This window comes from Lutra lutra, chromosome 6 (genome assembly GCF_902655055.1).
Source record: "Lutra lutra chromosome 6, mLutLut1.2, whole genome shotgun sequence".
Classification (NCBI taxonomy): domain Eukaryota; kingdom Metazoa; phylum Chordata; class Mammalia; order Carnivora; family Mustelidae; genus Lutra; species Lutra lutra.
In genome coordinates, this window is record NC_062283.1 from 24,933,243 (window position 1) to 24,955,052 (window position 21,810).

Genomic DNA, 21,810 nt, shown 5'->3' on the forward strand with positions numbered 1-21,810 from the left:
ACTCTCCTTGGCCCCTCCCCCTTCTCTCTCTCTCTCTCAAATAAATAAATAAATCTTTAAAAGGACAGCATGAAGGATCTTTGTGGTGATGAAAATGCTCTGACACTTTCATTGTCATTATCATGGTGGTAATATTACCCTATACAGTTTTGTGAGATGTTACCATTGGGAGAAACTGGGCAAAATGTACAAGCGATTTATGTATTATTTCTTAAAACTGCATATTTTAATCTACATATCTATATACATAACCTACAATTAACCGAAAATAAAAAGCATGACTAAACAAGGAAACAAAATAAGTCAGGATTTGTAGTTTCAGCTCTGACATGTAAAGACCTTGGAAATCAATGCCCCTACCATAACATCAAGAAAAAGCTGAAAAAACTGAGAATCAGCCACCTTCCTTGGGTCTATGAGAGAACTGGTGTTTTGGGGGTGAACCACTACTTCAAAATATGGAGAGGCAGGCATATCCAGAGAGACACAGTCAATATCTGCTTACCAGAACAAAAGCTGCTAGTGCCGTAAACTAGTAGTAGAAACAGTTAAATAGTAATTTTGATGAATTACTGCAGGTGAAGTGTTAACTAGAATAAGAGCAAGAACCTCCCAGGAGTCACAATCTTAGGTTGGCCACCTTGCTTTCATGGCTTTATTTCCAAGAATCCCACCAGTTTTTCAAAGTGAAGCTCCAAGAAAGATCCCCTCATGGCCCAGGCCTGAGGAGAGGAATAGCAATCACATTGAAATAAATACACCTACAGTCTTCTCCATAACAAAGGCTTAATCTACAGAGGAAATTTGCCAGAGACTTATCCCAGGTGGAGGAAATGATTTTTTTTCTCTGTCAAAACTCTCCCAGCTTTTCTCTCATCTAATGGGGGGAAAACATAGACAACAGAGGTACCAAGTATAAATGTAATGAGTAGAGTTAAAAACAGAAGAATGATAGGTATTGATCCTGCTAATCAATAATCACTTTAAATGTGAATTTTTGGGGCGCCTGGGTGGCTCAGTGGGTTAATGCCGCTGCCTTCGGCTCAGGTCATGATCCCAGGGTTCTGTGATCGAGCCCCGCATCGGGCTCTCTGCTCAACAGGGAGCCTGCTTCCTCCTCTCTCTCTGCCTGCCTCTCTGCCTACTTGTGATCTCTGTCTGTCAAATAAATAAATAAAATATTTTTAAAAAATGTGAATGGTCTAAAGAGATGTTGTATAGAAGAAACCCCTTTAAATATAAAGACTCACGTAGGTTAAAAGTACAGGGATGAGGAAACATATACCATGATAAACTTTAATCAAAAGAAAGCTCAAATAGGTATGTTAATTTCATACAAAGCAGACTTCAGAATAAGGAAGACTATCAAGGCCAAAAAGGAATATTGCATAGTAATTAAAGGGGTCAATTTCCCAAGGAGACATAACAATTTTAAAAGGTCATGGACCTAACAAAAAGTATATCAAAATACATGAGACAAAAGGATAGAACTTAAAGGAATAATAGAAAAAGATGCTATTAAAGTTGAAGATATAACGATTTTCTGTCAGTAATTGATGAATCAAGTGGGCAGAAAATCAGTAAGGATATAGATGACCCAAACAGAACTATCACTCAAATTAGTAATGGCAGAATACACATTCTTCTTAAGCTCATATGGAAAATTCACCAAGATAGATCACATTATAAGCTATGGGATCCACTTTAACAAAACCACAGTGGAAATAAACTAGAAGACAATAACAAAACTAGACTTAGAAAAATCCTCAGATACTTGGAAATCAAGTAACACACTTATAAAAATAACCCATGGATTAGAGAAATTTCAAGAGAAACTTTTAAATATTTTGAATTAAATGAAAATGAATAAGAATATACAACTCATTAAGTTTTGTAGGTGCCATGAAAGCTATGCTTATAGAAAGATTTATAGCATCAAAAGCATTTATTAGAAAAGAAGAAAGTGTTAAAATCAATAACTTGAGCTTCCACCTGTGGAAACCAGAGAAGGAAGAGTAAACTAAGTCATAAGCAGTGAAAGAAAATCCTAACTGACTCCAACCAATTATCTCTTACTCCAAAAGAAGGTAAAGAAAATAAAACTACAAACGAATATTTCATGAACATAGCCACAAAAATATCCAACAAAATATTAGCAATTCAACCCTAACAAAGTATAAGAAAATTATGCACCAGGACCAAGTGGGATTTATTCCAGGTATACGAGGCTCATTCAATATTCAAAATGTAATTAATGTAACCCACCACATCAACATGGTAAATTGTATGATGACATCAATTAACATAGAAAAGCATTTGACAAAATGCAGCATCCATTCATGATTTAAACTTCCAGTAAGCTAAGAATAAAGGGAAACTTATTCAACTTACAAGGAACATTTTTTTAAAATCCTAGAGTGGACGTCATATGTAATCATGAGATACTAGACACTTTTCCCCTAAGATCAGTACCAGGGCAAAAATATCCTCCCTTACCACCACTCTTTAACATGATATTGGAAATCCTAATGGGTGCAATAGACAAGAAAAAGAAATGAAATATATAGGAAACAAAATAAAATTGTTTTTATTCACATCTCTTAATTCCCTATATAGAAAAACCAAAAAGATCTACAAAAACTATCCTGAAACTAGTAAACAGGTATTGAATAAAAGGTCAACATACACAAGTCAATTGCTTCTCTGCATAATGCAATTAGAAATTGAAATTAAGAAAACAATACAATTTACAATAGTAGCAAAAAGTGAAATAATTGGGGTAAGTCTGACAATATATGTACAGTATACACAGAAAACTATAAAACACTAATGAAAGAAATCATAAACTCTAATAAATGGAGAGATTTTCCATATTCATGGAATAGAAACCTAAATACTGTTCAGACATCAATTTTTTTTGAAACTTGACCTACAGATTTAATGCAATCCCAATTAAAATCTTGGCAAGTTATTTTGAAGATATTGGCAGACTGCTTCTAGAATTTATATGGAAAGGCAAAAAACCTACAACAGCCAATGTGATACAAAGGAAGAGCAAAGTTGGAAAACTCAACTACCCAATATCAAGACTTAATATAAAGCTACATTAATCAAGACTTCATGGCATTGGCCAAAAAATAGACATCTATATCAATGGGACAGAGTAGAGAACCCAGAAACAAACCTTCACAGATATAGTCAACTGATCTTTTTTAATAAGAGCAAATGCAATTCAGTAGGGAAAGATAATCTCTTCAACAAATGATTCTGGAACTGTTGGATGTCCATATGCACACACACAGAGACCCTAAATGTAAAATGCAAAATTGTAAAATTATGTAATAACTTCCAGAAAAAAAGTGACAGGAAAGCCTATGTGACTTTGAATTGGTGAATTTTCAGATTCAACAGCACAGTGTGATCCATGAAAGAAGAAAAGAATTCATACACTAGTTTTTATTAAACTTTAAACTCTTTCTCCTCAAAAGACACTCATAAGAGAATGGAAAGACAAACCACTGCTTGGGAGAAAATTTATGCAAAACATATATCTGATAAAGGACTTGTATCCAAAGTATACAAAGTACTGTTAAAACTCAACATACAAAACAAGGAAGTAAATTTAAAAATGAGCAAAAGCTCTTAACAGATATTTTACCAAAGGTAACACATAGGTGGCAAATAAGCATATGAAAATATGCTCGACACCATTTGTCAGTAGTAAATTACACATTAAAACAACAAGATACCACTTTGCACCTATTAGAATGGCTAAATCCAAAAACTGACCATGGTAATTGCTTGTGAGGATGCAGAGCAAAAGAAACCATCATTGACCACTGTTAAGAATGGTATAGCTACTTTGGGAGACAGTGTGGAAGACAGTTTCTTACAAAGTTAAATATAGTCTTACCATGTGATCCAGTAGTTGAACTCTTAAGTATTTGCCCAATTGATTTGAGAATGTATGCCTACAATAGGACCTTTAAATGAATGGTTATAGGAACTTTAGTCACAATTGCTTCAAACTGGAAAGAACCAAGATATCCTTCAGTAGGTGAATGAATAAACAAATTGTGGTGCATCTATACAGGGGAATACTATTTAGTGGTAAAAAAGAATGAACAATGAAGCCAAGAAAAGACACAGAAGAATACTAAATGCACATTTTTAGCCAGTCTCAAAAGGCTATATACTATATGATTCCATTTATATAACCTTCTGGAAAACACAAAACTATAGAGATGATAAACAGATTAGTGGTTGGAGGTAGGGAGAGAGTTGAAGAGGTGAAACAGAATTTCTTAGAGTGAAGAACTATTCTGCTAGACCTACTATGCATTTATCAAAAGTTACAGAAATTTACCACAGAAAGAATGAAGCTTAAAGTGTATAATTTTTTAAAAAATCACTTAATAGGGCATGCCTGGGTGGCTCAGTCAAGTTAAGCGTCTAACTCTTGATTTCAGCTAAGGTCATGACCTCAGGGTCATGAAATCCTGGATGTGGAGCCTGCTTAAGAATCTCTCTCTCCCTCTCCCTCTGCCCCTTCCCTCCCTGTTAGTGCTTTCTCTAAAAACAAAAACCAAAACCACTTAATAGGTTGGGGACTAGGATGAAAGGCACATTTTTTTAATTTTATTTTTTATAAACATATATTTTTATCCCCAGGGGTACAGGTCTGTGAATCGCCAGGTTTACACACTTCACAGCATTCACCATAGCACATACCCTCCCCAATGTCCATAACCCCACCCCCCTTCTCCCAACCCCCCTCCCCCCATCAACCCTCAGTTTGTTTTGTCAGATTAAGAGTCACTTATGGTTTGTCTCCCTCCCAATCCCATCTTGTTTCATTTACTCTTCTCCTACCCCCTTAACCCTCCATGTTGCATCTCCTCTCCCTCATATCAGGGAGATCATATGATAGTTGTCGTTCTCCGATGGACTTATTTCGCTAAGCATGATACCCTCTAGTTCCATCCACGTCGTCGCAAATGGCAAGATTTCATTTCTTTTGATGGCTGCATAGTATTCCATTGTGTATATAATAGCCAAACTATGGAAAGAACCTAGATGTCCATCAACAAACGAATGGATAAAGAAGATGTGGTATACATACACAATGAAAGGCACATTTTAATGAAAGAATCTAATTATATTACACAGGTATTAAGCAACTTCACGGAGGAGTAGGGGAAAGATTCTGATCTAAGTAAATTTGCAAATGAATGGATTATGTGAGTCTAAAGGGAAAAGGAACGCACTTAGTACTATATTTAGTTGATGAAGTTGTTTCCAATGAAAGTATGGGTCGGCCATTCTGAAGCCACAATACGTGTATTCTGGAATCAAACAATTAAGAACATGGATGACAGATGGTCAGAGCCAAGTGTCTTACTATTCAAGTGGGAAGTTACAGACAAGCAAGAGGAGGACATTAGAATGACCTATGTGGTAATAGAGCTGGAGACATCGGTAGGAACCCATATTGTGCTTAATATAGACATGGTCACATACTTTCCTTGCTCTTTTAGCTAATAAGTCCTAGAAACAATCCCAGAAAAAAAAGAACCATCCTAGCATCCAGATCTTGGTTTCTAATTCTCTAATAAAATGAACCATTTTCTCCTTGGAGAAATGGGTGATTCTAGGATTGAGGTGGGAAATATACAAGATGATCCTGGAACATCTTGTAGTGCCAGAAAGACATAAAGTGCTAAAAAATAAAACCCTTAGGGATAGGAATATGTCAAAGGGCCACAGGAGGCAACTGAAAGGACTCCCCATGGCCAAATCTAGAACAATTTGAAGAAAATAAATGGACTAATACTGGATTATAACTGAAAGTATAAAATAAATATCCTTGAAGCCATGTTAATACAGATGTATGACTGAATAAATAATTAAGAAACAATCTTTCATGCAGAGGAATTCCAAATAATTTATGTAGATATTTTGTTTTCAAGGAGGGGGAGCATAACTCCTCACACCTTAGTCATAGGGTATATGTAGTGACTTCCTTCCAAATAGTACGGAATGGAAAGAGAGAAAATAGAGCAACGTTATAGTAGAGAAACCTGACAAACTACATTTTCTAAGCGATTAAGATCAACAATACAGTGATAAGTCATGTTGATAGTATATACACTAGATGTGGTGTGATGAGGATGGCATTTTACTTCTGTAGTCTTTCCCCTACAAGACTGGGAATTACCCAGTCTAATCAGGAGAAAAAGAGCAGACATATCCCAATTGGAAAGACTGTCTTGAAAATAAATAACACACCCAACCAGTACTCCTCAAAGTCGTCAAGATCATTCAAAACAAGGAAAATTGAAACATGTTACCACCAAGAGGAGCCTTAGGAGACATGACTAAATGCAATGTGGTATCTGGTTGGGATCCTGGAGCAGAAAAGGGACATTAAGTAAAAACTAAGGAAATCCAAGTAAACTATGGACTTTGGTGAATAATAATTTGATGTGGATTCATTAATCGTGACTAATGCACCATATTAATGTAGGCTTGTTGTGGCTTATATGGGAACTCTCTGTACTATCCTTAGAAGTTTCCTGTATATCTACCTCTATTCTAGAATTTTTTAAAAATATTTAAAAGTTAAAAATTAATAAGCCTTTTTTGAAAATTCTAATAGCTGTTTACATTAAAGTTCAGTCAATATGTTAGTTTGTAACGGTCAGATGATTACAAAGTTAATCATAAAGGCATATCTTTTTATGTTAAATTACCTATTTATCTATCATCTATCATCACTCCATCTATCATTCTTTAACTTCTACTTTGAACCTGATTCTGAGCTTAGGCCCTCACTATAGATACAAAAGTGAATAAGAAATGATCCTTGCTGGGGCGCCTGGGTGGCTCAGTTGGTTAAGCCACTGCATTCAGCTCATGTCATGATCCTGAAGTTCTGGGATTGAGTCCCTCATCAGGCTCCCTGCTCAGTGGGGAGTCTGCTTCTCCCTCTGACACCCTCTCTCTCATGTTCTCCCTTTCTTTCTCATTCTCTCTCTTTCAAATAAATAAATAAAATCTTAAAAAAAAAAAAAGAATTAAAAAAAATGATCCTTGCCCTCAAGAAACACAGATTTCCTTGACCTTTTGCCAAAGTTTCTATGGCTCTGAGTTTTCAGGGTTAGAATGATACATGAGCCTTTTCTCTGCAAGTCCATAAGCATGCAGCATTCTGATCCTGGAGTGTTGTGGGGCTTTGTTTTGTTTTGCCTGGCTTTGGTTTTAATATATTGGTTGGAATTTCAAAACTTTTCAACCTCTAAGGCAAGCTGGCAGAAACCTTAGTAATGCCAGGGCATAGTGAGCTTGGTGCTCAGTTTTCTGATGGCCATCCTATATCACAGAAGGCTGCAGAAACATTTCCATGCTTTCTAAAGAAGCTTTTATTAACCTAATATGATTTTTACATTTCTATCAGTGTTCTGTTTTTTCCATGTCTTTGGGACCCTCGAGATTCAGCGTAGCAAGACTGGCCATGCCTATCGAATCTTTACATCATGTAGTAGAAGGGTTTTAAAACCCCCTTCTGTGTCTGTCAGAACTCCTCAAGGACAAGAGAAAGGCTTACACTTATTGGTCATTTGAGGAGAATTCTGTTTGAACAGGAAGGAAGAAACTAGCACAGCTCTTGGGGTCCATCATGGCATCTTTTCCCAACTTGACATTTAGGACATCATGTTGATAGCTTGAAATTGACTATGGTGAGAACACCATGGAAATTGGCAAATGCTCTCAATGAGGGGTTTTCCATCATCCCCCACTCCAAACCCAACCCTCCACCACCAAAAACCAGTTGTTAAACATTTACCAGGACACCACTGCAAAGAACAACAGCTAGCTTTAATTGAGGAAAAGATTTCTGAACTTTGCATGGTAATGGTCCCCATATTCTAGCTAGAGTGAACTTTTTCAAAGGTACATCTGACCCTGTCATTTACTTGCTTAAAACACTTTCCATTGCTCTTAGAATAGAGACCTTAACATGACCTTTAAGGCCCTACATGACCTTTAAGGCTCTCTCATTGGATCTCATCTGGGGTAAGCTACAGTCAACTTTTTCCAGTAAAAAAAAAGTTTCCAACTTCTTTCCAGTCCTTCAGTGCCCCATGCTTCCATCTGCGTGGGGTCTTTACACACTCTATACCCTTATGGTAGGTTTCCAGGGACTGTCCCAGTTTTAACACTGAAAATACTGCATCCTGAGAACTCCCTAAGACCCAGGCAAACCCTGCTTATGTGGAAACAGTCTTTTTCGATTCACTGTGTTACTCTTTGACCTCCGCCCAACTATCATCAAAGCAGAGAAATTTTCCATGACATCCTTGCCTTTATGCATTTCCCTCATCCAAACAAGGTCAACCCCTCCATTATATGCTTTGAGAACACCTTTACTTCATAGAATGATACTTACTGTGATTTTTGTCATAAACTCATTCTTGTGATTATTTGATTAATGTCTGTCTCTCCCACTACCCAGCATGGGAACATGGATCATGTCTGGCTTGCTTAGCATAGCATCCCCTGTGCCTATCCCAGAGCCCAGCATCCCGTAGATACTCAAATATTTGTTGAATAAATCAACAAATAAAAGAGCCCCCATCCCCAATGATCTTTCCATGGCATGATTACATCCCGGTGGATTGGAAGACAGAACAGCTTAAAGGTAGGGGTGAGGAGGATGGAAAAGATGGCACTCATTAAATGGAAAGGCAGATAACCAAAGCTTTAAAAAATCTTTTTTTTTGTCCCCAGGGGTACAGGTCTGTGAATCACCAGGTTTACACACTTCACAGCACTCACCATAGCACATACCCTCCCCAATGTCCATAACCCCACCCCCCTTCTCCCAACCCCCCTCCCCCCAGCAACCCTCAGTTTGTTTTGTGAGATTAAGAGTCACTTATGGTTTGTCTCCCTCCCAATCCCATCTTGTTTCATTTATTTTATTTTATTTTTTAATTAACATATAATGTGTTATTTGTTTCAGGAGTACAGGTCTGTGGTTCATCAGTCTTACACAATTCATAGCCCTCTCCATAGCACTTACCCTCCCCAGTGTCCATCACCCAGCCACCCCATCCCTCCCACCCTCCTCCCTTTCAGCAACCCTCAGTTTGTTTCCTGAGATTAAGAGTCTCTTATGGTTTGTCTCCCTGTATGGTTTCATCTTGTTTCATTTTTCCTTCCCTTCCCCTATGATCCTCTGTCTTGTTTCTCAAAGTCCTCATATCAGTGAGATCATATAATAATTGTCTTTCTCTGATTGACTTATTTTGGTTAATATAATACCCTCTAGTTCCATCCACATCATTGCAAATGACAAGATTTCAGTTTTTTGGTTGATGGCTGCATAGTATTCCATTATATATATATATGTGTGTGTGTATATATATATATATATATATATAAAATTCATTGTTCATGTGATATATATCACATGAACAGACATTTCTGCAAAGAAGACATCCAATGGCCGACAGACACATGAAAATGTGCTCCACATCACTCAGCATCAGGGAAATACAAATCAAAACCACAGTGAGATACCAACTCACACCAGCCAGAATGGCTAAAATTAACAGGTCAGGAAATGACAGATGCTGGCGAGGATGTGGAGAAAGGGGAACCCTCCTACACTGTTGGTGAGAATGCAAGCTGGTGCAACCACTCTGGGAAACACTATGGAGGTTTCTCAAAAAGTTGAAAATAGAGCTACCCTACGACCCAGCAATCACACTACTGGGTATTTACCCTAAAGATAAAAATGTAGTGATCTGAAGAAGCATGTACACCCCAATGTTTATAGCAGCAATGTCCACAATAGCCAAACTATGGAAAAAGCCTAGATGTCCATCGACAGATGAATGGCTAAAAGTCTTTTTTAAAGGAATGAAAGAGACCTGGGGAATGTGTCAAAACCAAATTTCTGCCTTCTTTCTAGTTTGAGCCCATAGCAAGCCTCAAATATGGCAGGGACAGCCTGAGTATTTCAAGGTGTCAACATATGACCATTGTATTTGGACACTCAAACATATGCTTTCATTTTTGGTAAGGCTACACTCCCATTTGAGGCTTATTTTGTAATGTTTGATCTACCGCAATATAATTGAAATAGAAAAGCATCTCATTTTAGAACCACAAGCCAATACTGAAACACATCATCCTTTATACAGAAGGAGTGTGTGAGCAAGAGTTCCCGCTGGTTGTAACTGCGCTCCCACCACCATCTGAAGCCTGGAGCAACATGCCCTACACCCCTGTAGGCCCAGGCAAAGACTCTGGAAAATGTAATCCATGTACACTTTCAGTTTACTGACAACAATAATTAATTAGTGTTAAAATGGGAGCAGCAAACACTCTTTGTTTGAGGCTTGTTTCTTCATTCACTTTCCGTGTCCCCCAATTAGGCAACACTTGTGGGTGGGAAGTGTGTTTGCTTTAAGGAATTAGTTAAAAATAAAAAGAATCATTTTGCATACTGCAAGGAAAAGCCATCCCCCAGACCCCCCAAAAAATCACCTCATACATTCCCGTTGCTGTCTGCTGGAATCACAGGAGACTACGCCAATTGGCAACCACGGGTGTGCATTTTTAACTCACTGGGGAGCGAAGCAAGGAAAACATTTTTGTAAGGCTGTTTAAAAATTATTTGCAAGGGAAACAATTAAAAAAATGTGTGGCCATTTTCTCCATGTTGAAGAAATGCTATATCCAACATCCAATTCCATGGGCCAATTTTCTCCTGCAAGATTTATGAAATAAACGCGGCCAAGCAGACAGAAATCTAAATAGTAACATGTTTCACTTTAATAGAACTTTAATTTAATAAGAATAATACCCAAAATACCCAGACAGTTTTATAGCACTCTAGTCACGGTATCCGACTTTCTCTTTGGAGCCCTCGGGATGATAAATACGCTCTTGTCCATCACCACCAGAAGCTGCCTGGTAACCAGCTGTCAGGATGGCCCCATCTGGGCCTTCGATCTTCCAAAATTAGTTGGGAATTCCATTTCTCAACAAGTCGCACATATGCCACATCTCTGGGCGGATACTACAGTTTCTACTCAGAAACCCTCACTTCTTGTTTGGTAAATCTCAAGTTCATGAATAACCCCCTGTCTATACACAATGACAGGCCACAGCTCATTTTCAAAGTCAAATAGCAATGTTGTGGAAAAGTTTTATTTTTATTGTTCTTTGGGATAGAGTATCTAAACACAGCAGAGACCCTTTGTAAAATCACAAGGTGGGGGGTCCAGATGGACATCGACACCAGTTTCTCCTATCAGAAAGCAGAGCATTCTTACAAAAACTCCCATAAGACAAAATGGCACGAAGAAGCAACTGCCATTCCATAGAAGTGAAAGTCCTCTTTAGGTTTCTTTCCATTAGTGCAAACAGGAACTAATGTAGGTCTTTCCTAAAAGCTGAGTGGCATCAAGCAACTTTTTGGAGAGCAGAGAAACCTATATTCTGATGTGATGCTGTCTCTAATTTCGTTTTATACATATGTATTTGCACAGTAACTAGCATTTGACTCACAGTGCATGCAGCTGGGTGTGAGAAGGATCCTTTTCACAAAGGAATTCCACAGCAGTTGGCAGTCAGGTCTGAGGAAGTGTATGTGTTGAGCTGTTGTAACTCTGCATTGATCCATACGTGGGTTTCGTCTACTTCAGGACTGGCGTGCCTGTGGAACACAGGCTGTTTCTTCCTCCACACAAGGCATCAGCGACAACCAATCAGTTGACACCATTTTCTGTTGAGACCAAATACAACCTCAAGAATCTTTCTCGAAACAGTGCTCCAGAGAGCAAGCCCCAGTCCATTAAATGAGCTCAGCATTAAAAACTACTTGCCAATCTCTGGTTTATAGGCTTTGAATGTTTAAACAAAACAAGCTACTCCCCTAAAAAAACTGGCATTTGGGGAAAGAACTTTGTGTGATCTATTATTATGTAAAAGGTAAACAGTGATTAAGGGCTGCTGCATCTCCGCTGGGTCTGTGTGTTTCCACTGTGCCTGATTTGAGCTGTCAGTGTTACTTACGCCATCCTGGAAAGTGTGTCTGCCTGTTTTTGTGTGGTCGAGTCCCTTGAATTCATGGATATTGGGCTTCATCCCTAGATCCAGTCCTATGATGGGAATTTTGTTGATGCTAAATAGACGCTCATTGGCTTGAATTGAAAGCATTTAGATGATTTATCCAACTATAATACGGCGTTTCTGGAAGGGAAGCTAAATGCTTTCGGGAGTCCAGGAAACACTTAGTGTCATGGGACAGAACCAGGGCTTCAAAATGCAAGAGGAAGGGGTAGGCTTCCAGGCATTTTAACTGCAATTAGAACCAAGAACCAGTGTTTCAAAGTGCAGCTGCTAATTCAAGGTTTATCCAAACCAGGGGAATGCTTTGGTCAGCAAAACTGGACAAGAAAACCTCCTGAGAACAAGCTGTCTCATAAGATTTCCGTTACCTGCTGCTTCCAGTCGGACTGAAAATACCTCCGGGGCAGCCTTTCCAATGGTGGTTTTGGCACTTCTTCCCCCAGATGGGGCCCACAAGTGCAGGAGTGCACAGAAATCAAATGTCCTGGGAGGAGAGTTGATTAAATGTTTTCAAACCTCAAAAAAGAAAAAAAAAAAAAAAAGAAAGAAAGAAAAAAATCAGTTCAGGTAGAGTTCAAGCTTTGGGGTCAAGCTTCAGGGACCCCTGGGACTCTTTTGTAGTGAGGCCATTAACTTACTCCTTGAAATCGTACCCCAGAGAGCTTATCAAGAGCAACAGTCTTAGTTCACAGCACTGCCCCTTCTTTGTTTTGTGTGGTCTGTTTGTCACAGAGTGAACCCAGAATCATGCTGTATTCTGTCTGCAAAAGGAAAATGTGAGCCAAGTCACATAAGCATTTCACATTCATCCAGAGTCAGATGCCTTCTTCATTTTCCACACTTCCTTCTACTTTCCTCTTGAAATCAGAACTTCAAATGGCTGACCCTTGCACAGATCTGTTTTTCCTGCCGAGATAGTATCGTTTCAAGCTGCTTTTTCACATGAAAACCCTTCAAGGCCCTTGATGACACCCCCCCACCCCACACACACACACACACACACAAAGATGCTGACAGATGAAGCTGGAAAAAAAAATCCAGTGTGTGTTTGAAAACGAAGAAGTTCCAAGATTTTTACCTAGTTTTGAGCACTTTCCAGATGTTATCCAGTGTGGTTGACTTTAGGGATGGATTGCTATTTTTCCAAATAGGAAATCAGGCTTCCTTTTCACTTAAGTGCACGAATAATTCATGAAATCTCAGCTGGGACTTTTTAACTCCCTTGTCACTGACCGCTTCTCCCTTTGGCCTCCCCACCCCTTCCCTTTCTGTGGTACTGCCTGCTTTTGGCCCTCCGGGATTGAGCCATTGATTTTGGTTATTCCTTACAAAAGAAGGCTAACAACTTTACTGCCTAAGATGATTATAACATGATGACAACTGGAAAAAACCAGGGAGGGCCCAGAGGAAGCTGCTGCGCCTTTGTCTATGTGCGGACAGGAAGAGCCACGCCCTTCAGAGCTGCGGGAGAGCACCCTCTGCGATAGGAGAGGGGCCCAGAACAAAGACCCTTGACTTCAACCTCTGGTGTGCTGTGTACCGGCTGACCCATTTATCAAATGCATATGGGGAGCTGATTAAGTGTATGTTGAGAAGAATGTTGATTCCTCTCACCCATCAAATAAAATCCCTGGTAATGAATAAAGTAGAAAATAAGAAGAGTAGAGAGGTTGGGTCAATGTCAGAAAATGTATCTTCCTCTTGCTTTCCAGGGACTAACTTAGCCAAACTGGAAAGCAGACATCAATTCTCAGAATCAGAGCTCCAGGCTCCCTTGTCCTAAGCGGTCTGTGTGAGTACACAAAAGGAGTGGGCTCTGTCCTTAAGCTGGGGTTAAACAGGCTAATAGATGAGGAGGGAATGACTCATACAATTTTACAATTTTGAATCTCTCTCTCTATATATACATATATAAAAACACAAGTATATATAACACACACTATATGCATGTGTATTGTATGTATGTGTGTCTTTTTTTCTATCTGAAGACCATACAATAGGACTCCAGCAAGAAGGGGAAAGTACTGTGTAGCGGTATGACTTTATTTTAAAATGTTCTGTTAGAGCAAGCTCATTGCCTGAAATGTTCTGTAGAGCAAACTTGTTGCCTGTAACGCTGTGTCCTGAGAGCATCAGTGGAATAGAAAGGAACTCGGTGTTAAGTCCCAACTCCTTCCCTTACATTCCAACTACATTAGAGCTTTGCTTTCTGTGTTAGATTACTTTAGACTGGGTGGCTGCAACCTAAACCTTCATTCTGAAGGAGGGAACAATGGATGAGGGAAGAGATGGGGTCAGAATTTTAGAAATGTTGACATTTACCTTTCCATGTATGGCCATCACAGCAAACCACATGAAGAAAGAACCCAAGTCTGCGGTTTCATTCTGTGGCTGGTCGGCACAATGTAGCTACTGTGTACCATGTACCGTGTAGGATCAGTCATGTTCTAACATGAAGGTAGACAGAATTGTTCTCAGAGCATCCCAGAATCTGTGGAAGGAGACTTACAACGAGAGGCAGAAAATTAAGCCCAAGAATGTCCAAGAAGTTGGCAATAAGACTTTCCATGATACTAGGTCTCTTGTATTTTCGCCATCCTCGCATATACAGGAATCTTGGGGATTTCAAAGAAGGGCATGTTTTTACTAAGAGGAGACAAACAGAAATATAAGTATATTCCCAGACTCTCCAGGGAGTACATTAACGTCTGTTTTGGGAAAGCGCCTTCTTAGGTTCTTCTGTCATGGGGTCTCTCCATCCCCTGTGTCAGTTTGGAGAACATCACCATCTAAGTAAAGGAAAACTTCAGCTGAGGGAAAACAGAAGCACAACAGTTTGGAACAGGATTGGCTCCCCATCTCTGTGAAGCACCAGGTGGCCTATATTATCAGCTTTGCGGTCTCTGTCATAATTATTCCACTCTGCCTTTGAGAAAGCAGCTGCAGACAGTACCTAAACAAAGGGTGAGTGTGTGTGTGTGTGTGTGTGGTGTGTGTGTGTATTCCAATAAAACTTTATAGATCAAAACAGGTGCGGCCTGAATTTGACCCACCAGCCATGATTTGCTGCTCCCTGTTTTAGAAGATTCAATTTCGGTTTGTTTATTTGATCTGTGGTTTTTAACGTAGAAGAGTAACGGTGACAAGTCGCGGGTCCCAGGGGTGCCCATGTAGCACCTAGATATAGGGATATCCATACTTAGAGGAATATTCCTAGCAGGTGTACCAACTTAACCAGATATCCTGTCAAGAGACTCCAACTCGCTGTTTCTTCACTCGGCTTCATGAGTTCTGTTTTCCAGACCTGACCTCTGAAACAAGGGGCAAAAGTCCAAACATTTTTCATCGGAAGACTCGCACCTGATCCAGCGGCCTCCATGGAAATTTTAATTTTAACAGCTCACAGTAGAAAGAAAACCTCCTTTTCCCTTAATATTAATCAGTAGGGATAGAGGACTCTGTCACAGTTTCAGAACTACCCAATCCGTGATGGTCCAAGTCCTGTCGCTGCCCTTCTAGGACCCAGAACCATTGTCCCCGCCACGAAGGGAAGTGACAGGAGGTCACTGAGAGTTCACTCCCCCCTGACACTAGAACACACACAGAAACTATCTGATTGCATGAGTCACTTTCATTAGGTTAGCATGTGCTCATTTAGCCAAACAGGTGAAACTGATTTATGCCAGGCTTCAAGGGCCAGGGGCTGCCCAGGCAGAGTGGGCTTTGTGTGAGAAAGCTGGGATTCTTCTGGTTTGAAATCTGTGAGAAATTCAATTTGAGTGCACACCCTTTTCACCTCTGAGGCAAGCCTGAGGCCACCTGAATCAAAACCAGATGGTTCCTCTGGCCTAAAGACAACAAATAGCGGTTCGAAATCCTGTCGGCAGAGGACCACCAGAGCAAGAGCTCGTTTTGAGAACTCTGCCCTGATGCATATTAATGCTCCCCAGATCTGGAGCAGAGCCTCGGCCTTTCTTCTACCCCCAATGCCCAAGAACATCACATCATTGTAAACTGGTTATTTGAGCCGGTTTAAGTGAAACCCAGAGCTCCCTGCCCCTCAGGCTCCCCCTTCCTTTGCAACGTGCCCCTAGCAGGGGCTGGTTTGTTTTGGCAAGGCGAGCAGGTGCCCTCCCAGCGCTGAGATCTGAGCTCTGTCAGGAGTGTCAGCGGTGACCTGAAGTCTTGGGTGGCCGCCTTCACGCTCTCACTTCCCCCTGTCAGCTGATACATCTACCACCCACACACTGGAAGGTTCCGGCGAGCTCAGAGATTCCTGAAGGCGGGAGCACTGACCTCCTCTGCTCTCCAGCCCCCTACGGCCGGGCCCTCTGGAAGAGCCAAGCCACGCTTGGAAATCCTGGGCTCTGCTTTTTCATAAACAATGGGAGAGGTGAGCATTTAAACATGTGGTCTGTGAAATATTAGCTTCCAACTGATAATTGAAGTAGGACCTTGTAAACAAATGATGCCTTAGATGTCTAGAAGTCTCTTCTAAATTGCCTTTGAAAAGACAAGCAGGATCAATGGGTTATTTTTCAGAGACTGGGTTTGTCTAGGGACTCTGAGCACATGGGCATCACCAAAATGGGCTTTTTCCCCTCCATACTCTATCATTAAGTTAGCCCATGCAGCCTCCCGGAGGCCAGGCGATCCCCCAACCCGGCCACCGAAGTTGTCAAGCTGTCATGTCCACGGCCATGAAAACCAAGCTTGAGGAGGCCCACAGCAGTGTGCTGAGCTTGGTTTCCACTTCTCTCCTCAGACACAAGACACCCATTCAGATTAGGGAATAAAATCCCCCTAATTGATTTACATCGATTCCCATTGCATTGCCCAAGCTCTGACCTTAGTCCCACCTCTGGAAGTCATCATGAAATTCCTGCAGACTCGCACAGCAAGAAGGGGCCTGTATGCTCTGTGCGGGGGCAGGTGCTGATCCCCTTGTAGCCCAAACATCCTGCCATGGGCCCAGCCATCTGCTGTCCACTCCCTGCAGGAGGGAAGACACAGGTTGGAGTGGGACTGTATGTTCTCTTTGTCCCATTCACCACATTGTGAGACATGAGTAAGGGAAAGAAGCAGAGTACACAGGTGCTGAGGGGGCCAGTGCAACCAGAACATCAAGGGGGAAGCATGTACTTGACGACCCTCCCCTAGGCAAGGTTTCAGTGGGGGTGCCCAGTGCTAGGGGTTTCATGGTATTGAGGTTGGAATAAACTAGGGTCAATTTCCCCAGAATCTTGCTGATTCTTTCCACTGCACAGAGCATTTAAAATCATTCCAGGAACTAGGGGCAGAGCAACCCCATTCCTTACAGAATGATCAATGGGAGCAGGAAGCAGGTGAAAAGGGCAAAAGGACACAAAAGGGCAAAAGGTAGTCTTAGGTCTGGTGAGCAGGTGATAATTCCTATTAAAGAGTATATGGGTGTCTCTGGCTCACACATTTAGTTAGTGCTTACTGCATGCTAGGTATTTTATTCTCACATTATTTTACTCAATTTTCACAGCAACTTTCATTCTACCCACTCACACAGGAATAATAGAAGCTTAAGGAAAGTGACTTGCCCCCACTGGGGGAGTTGAGGTGTGTGGAGGATGGTGTTGCCCCGAGAACATGAGCCCTTCTCTGTAGCCACATCACAAGTGGTCATCTGTAGTGGCCAGCAATGCCATGAGTGGACACATTTGCCACCCTATTTTCCTTGTTTCCAAAGGGTTGATGATCCTGTTGGGGTGACTTGGGGGAGGTGAGGAGGACCCAAGATGCTTATCCGGGAGAAATCGAAGTATGATTCATATCGAAGACAACAGACTCCCAGAACTGAGAGCATGAATGCCAGGAAGCAGATGTGTAAACACACACACACATACACACACACACACACACACACACCCCACTTTAACAGCCTGGGGGGGATTGGTAGTGAAGGAGAGAGAATGCCTGCAGAAACAATGGTCTTTTAACTATTAACTCCCTTCTTGTCTACATCACACCTTGAACTAGTGATTGTGGGGAAGAGAAGGTGTGGATAATGTTGAAGGTGAAGTAAGGACCCGGATGTGCCGTTGGATTTAAAGGCAAGGCTAAAGTTGGGTACGTGGTCCAGGAAGGAGCATATGTTATGTCTGCAATTTCCAATGGCTCTCAAACTCTGCTTCACAGTCCTGCGAGTGTCCCTCTGCCGCTGCGTGTTTGCCAGGAGGAAAGGGGTGCAAGGTGAGTAAGTCTGACCATACCGGGCCCGATGATGCACAGGAGTCACGAGGACCTGGTTGCAGCACTGGAAGCCCGTGTCCTGGAAAGCCCTTGGGTCTCTTCCTGAGACAGCTGGTCACAGTGTGAGGTAAGCCCAAACCCAAAACGATCCCAGCTCAAAGGACAGAACCCCACCCCTGGAGTAGGTGCCAAAAAGCTCTGTTTAACTTGTCTTCTTAAGTCTCGAGGCACGCAAAGAACTGAAATATAAGGCAAGTTGAGGAGTAGAAGGTAAGATAGAGCGAGTGGTTCTGGCCCCTGGCTGCTCCTTTGAGCAGTTGGGGAATACGTGAAAGAATGCTAAGGCCCAGGACCAGGTCACACAAATCAGGATCTGTCGCCCTGCAGCCCAGGCATCGGGAATTGTTAAAGACTTACCCCACAATGACCTCACCATGCCACCACCGTGGAGACCCAGGGACAGCATGGGAATCAGGGGTGGTCCTGATGAACTGTGCCGTAGGCAGAAGGAGCCCTTCAAATCTGAGCATTAGGTTGCTGAGGAGGCATATGTCAGAACTTACTCAGAAATTCTGAGAAACCAGGACAGACCTACTGAGTATGTGTGTGTGTGTAACTATTCCCCAAACAATACTTATATACATATATACATATATATGTATGCGTGTTTATTTTGACAGAGATATTTGGCACTTTTTATTGGGTGTGTATATATACATTATAGTATATAGCATGTAGTATATAATATATAGTATTTTTGTTGTGTAGATACACACTATGGTATATATAGTTTTGTTTGAAGGATATTTAGTTCTCTTTGTTGACTAAAATGAAAAGAAATTTCCCTGTCTGTAGGTGGAACACACCAGCAGACTTGGGTAGTCACCTGACTTAAGCTATAGAGGGCCCTAGTGAGCCTATAGCAAGTGGCCAGCACAAGATGTCTCAGGATATCTGTTATTTTTTTACTTTTGGATGCTGAGAAACAAACTGAGGGTTTTGGAGGGGAGTAGGGTGGTGGGTTGGGTGATCCTGGTGGTGGGTATTAAGGAGGGTCATATTGCATGGAGCACTGTGTGTGGTGCACAAACAATGAATCTTGGAACACTGAAAAAATAAAATAAAAAAAAAAAGAAATGCTATCTCAAAAAAAAAGAAGAAAAAAGAAAAGAAATGGAAGAAAGGTGGGATGGAGGGAGAAAGAATCCTCTTTTAGAAATTTAAGCAAGACATATCTGGAAAACTGCAGGTTTTACTGGTGGCATGCCTTCCTCCCTGAAGCAAATGTGAAGTCTCCACTGTCTAGAAAGGTGTTAAGAACCTGCTTGGAGTCCTGCGTTCAGCCCAGCAGGATTTGGGATGGCTGGGAGCAAGCAAAGAAGCAGGTCCATGTCTGCCCCTTTGGGCCACAAGCCATCGGAGGGGAGGCAGGTCTGACCCTCCGATCTGAACTGATGGCTAAGAAGCTAAATTTGTCTTGACATTATTGGAGACTTAGGGACCAAGTGTTGCTTGGAGAGGTAACATCTGTCAGAAAGGGTTCTATGTTCACTTTCTAAAAAAGATCTGCAAAGGCAGGATTACACTTGCCATACTCTGTGATGGTGGAGTCCCAGGTAGGACTGGTGATCTGTGCTTTCATCACCCCGTCATGAAGCATTTCCATTGCATTTTATATTTGCAGTGTATTTCACATTGTATTAATTTTCCCGAAGGTTTACTATTTAAAGAATTTTGCTGGATACAATTACAAACTTCATTTAACCAAGCAGTCTCATATAAACTATCCACTGGCGGAACAACAATCCACAGAGCAGGTTTGCTTCTTTGTTGCAGATAATGAACTTGAAGTCCAGGAAAGTGAAAGCTGTTTCAGGGGTGTCTGTACTTATTGTTTTCTGCAGTGGACTGTAGAAATGTTGCTCCCCGAGTTTGTACCTTCTACTTCATATTTTTACCGGCAGAGCCATTCTCTTCATCTGCCTGTGCATGGCAAGCCAGTGTCTTTTTTCTTTTGAATCTCATTAGGTCAGATTTTTATCAATACATAGCACCTTTGTGTTTTCTGATGCTACTTTGATCTTCACATGGTATTGATGAGAAGGAAAATTCTCATTTTGATATCATCCCAGAGTTTGAACATGCAGTGTATAATAAAGAGATGCTAATGATTCCATAATATTAATATCTTCTTCTGCTCCTGAGTTTTTCAGTGAAACTATTTTTGTCCCTAATGTGGGGTCACCCATCTCAAATCCTTTTTGTAAATAGGAGGGGTGTGTGTGTGTGTGTGTGTGTGTGTGTGTGTGTAGTTTTCAGACTAATTTAGTTGTCTTTGTCATATCTCTATGAGGTGTGGAGTCATCTGTGTGTTCTGCAGGATGAAACTGAAACCAAGATTGGATAACCAGTCACCAACTTCATGGATGATTTTAGGGAAGCTGTGTAGTAGTGGGGAGGTTTGGGAAGGTGTCAGGGGTAGGGGGATCATCTAATAACCCGTGAACCACGCAGGTGACCTTGGACAACTTACTTAACCTTAAACTTTCTTATTTTCACCAGTAAAATTGAAATCATATATACCACACCTAAGGTTCGGTTATGACTATCAGAAGAGATCATAGGGATGCCCAGGTGACTCAGTTGGTTAAGTGTCTACCTTTGACTCAGGTCATGGATCACACGTCCTGGGATCAAGTCCCATGTCAGGATCCCTGCTCAGTGGAGAGTCTGCTTCTCCCTCTCCCTCTGCTCCTGACCCCTCATGCTCTCTCTCATGTGCTCTCTCTCTCTCTCTGAAATAAATAAATAAATAAAAGAAGAGATTGTAGTTGGAAATGTTTTCTGAACTACAAATTGCTATATACTTGTGTGTATAATTATACATTATTATATATGTTCCTTTGTCTATGTATTATATCATATACACACACATAGACCAGTATATTATTAAAATCAGGACTGAAGTAATTTCATTTCGGAAAGCACAGATACATTTTCTAAGTTTAGGAAAAGCAAGCCTTTGCTCTAGACCCCTTGACACAATATAACTGATTTAAAAAATAATTTTAAAATGGGATTCTCAGTTAAGTAAGAATGGTTTCTAAAAACAAACCTCGAGTACCTCCAACAAAAGGTCATTGTAAGGAAAAAGCACATTTTATGAACTTGAATAGCCTTCAGATTAACACCTAGTCCCTCAAAGATGTGTGAGATGAGAGGACATTGCTGAAAAATATATTACCATCTCTTTCAAGGAATAATAGACTTTCTTTTCCTTTTCTCCTTAGCTTATGGAATTAACATTGGAGAGGTCCTCTCTTCTTTAGAAGCCAGGAAATTTAAGAAACTCTTACAAAGAATCTCAAGGATTTGATGGGCCCAAGCCAAACCATTTGGAACCAATGCAGTACAGGACGTGTCCTTCAGGCACAGGCTTAA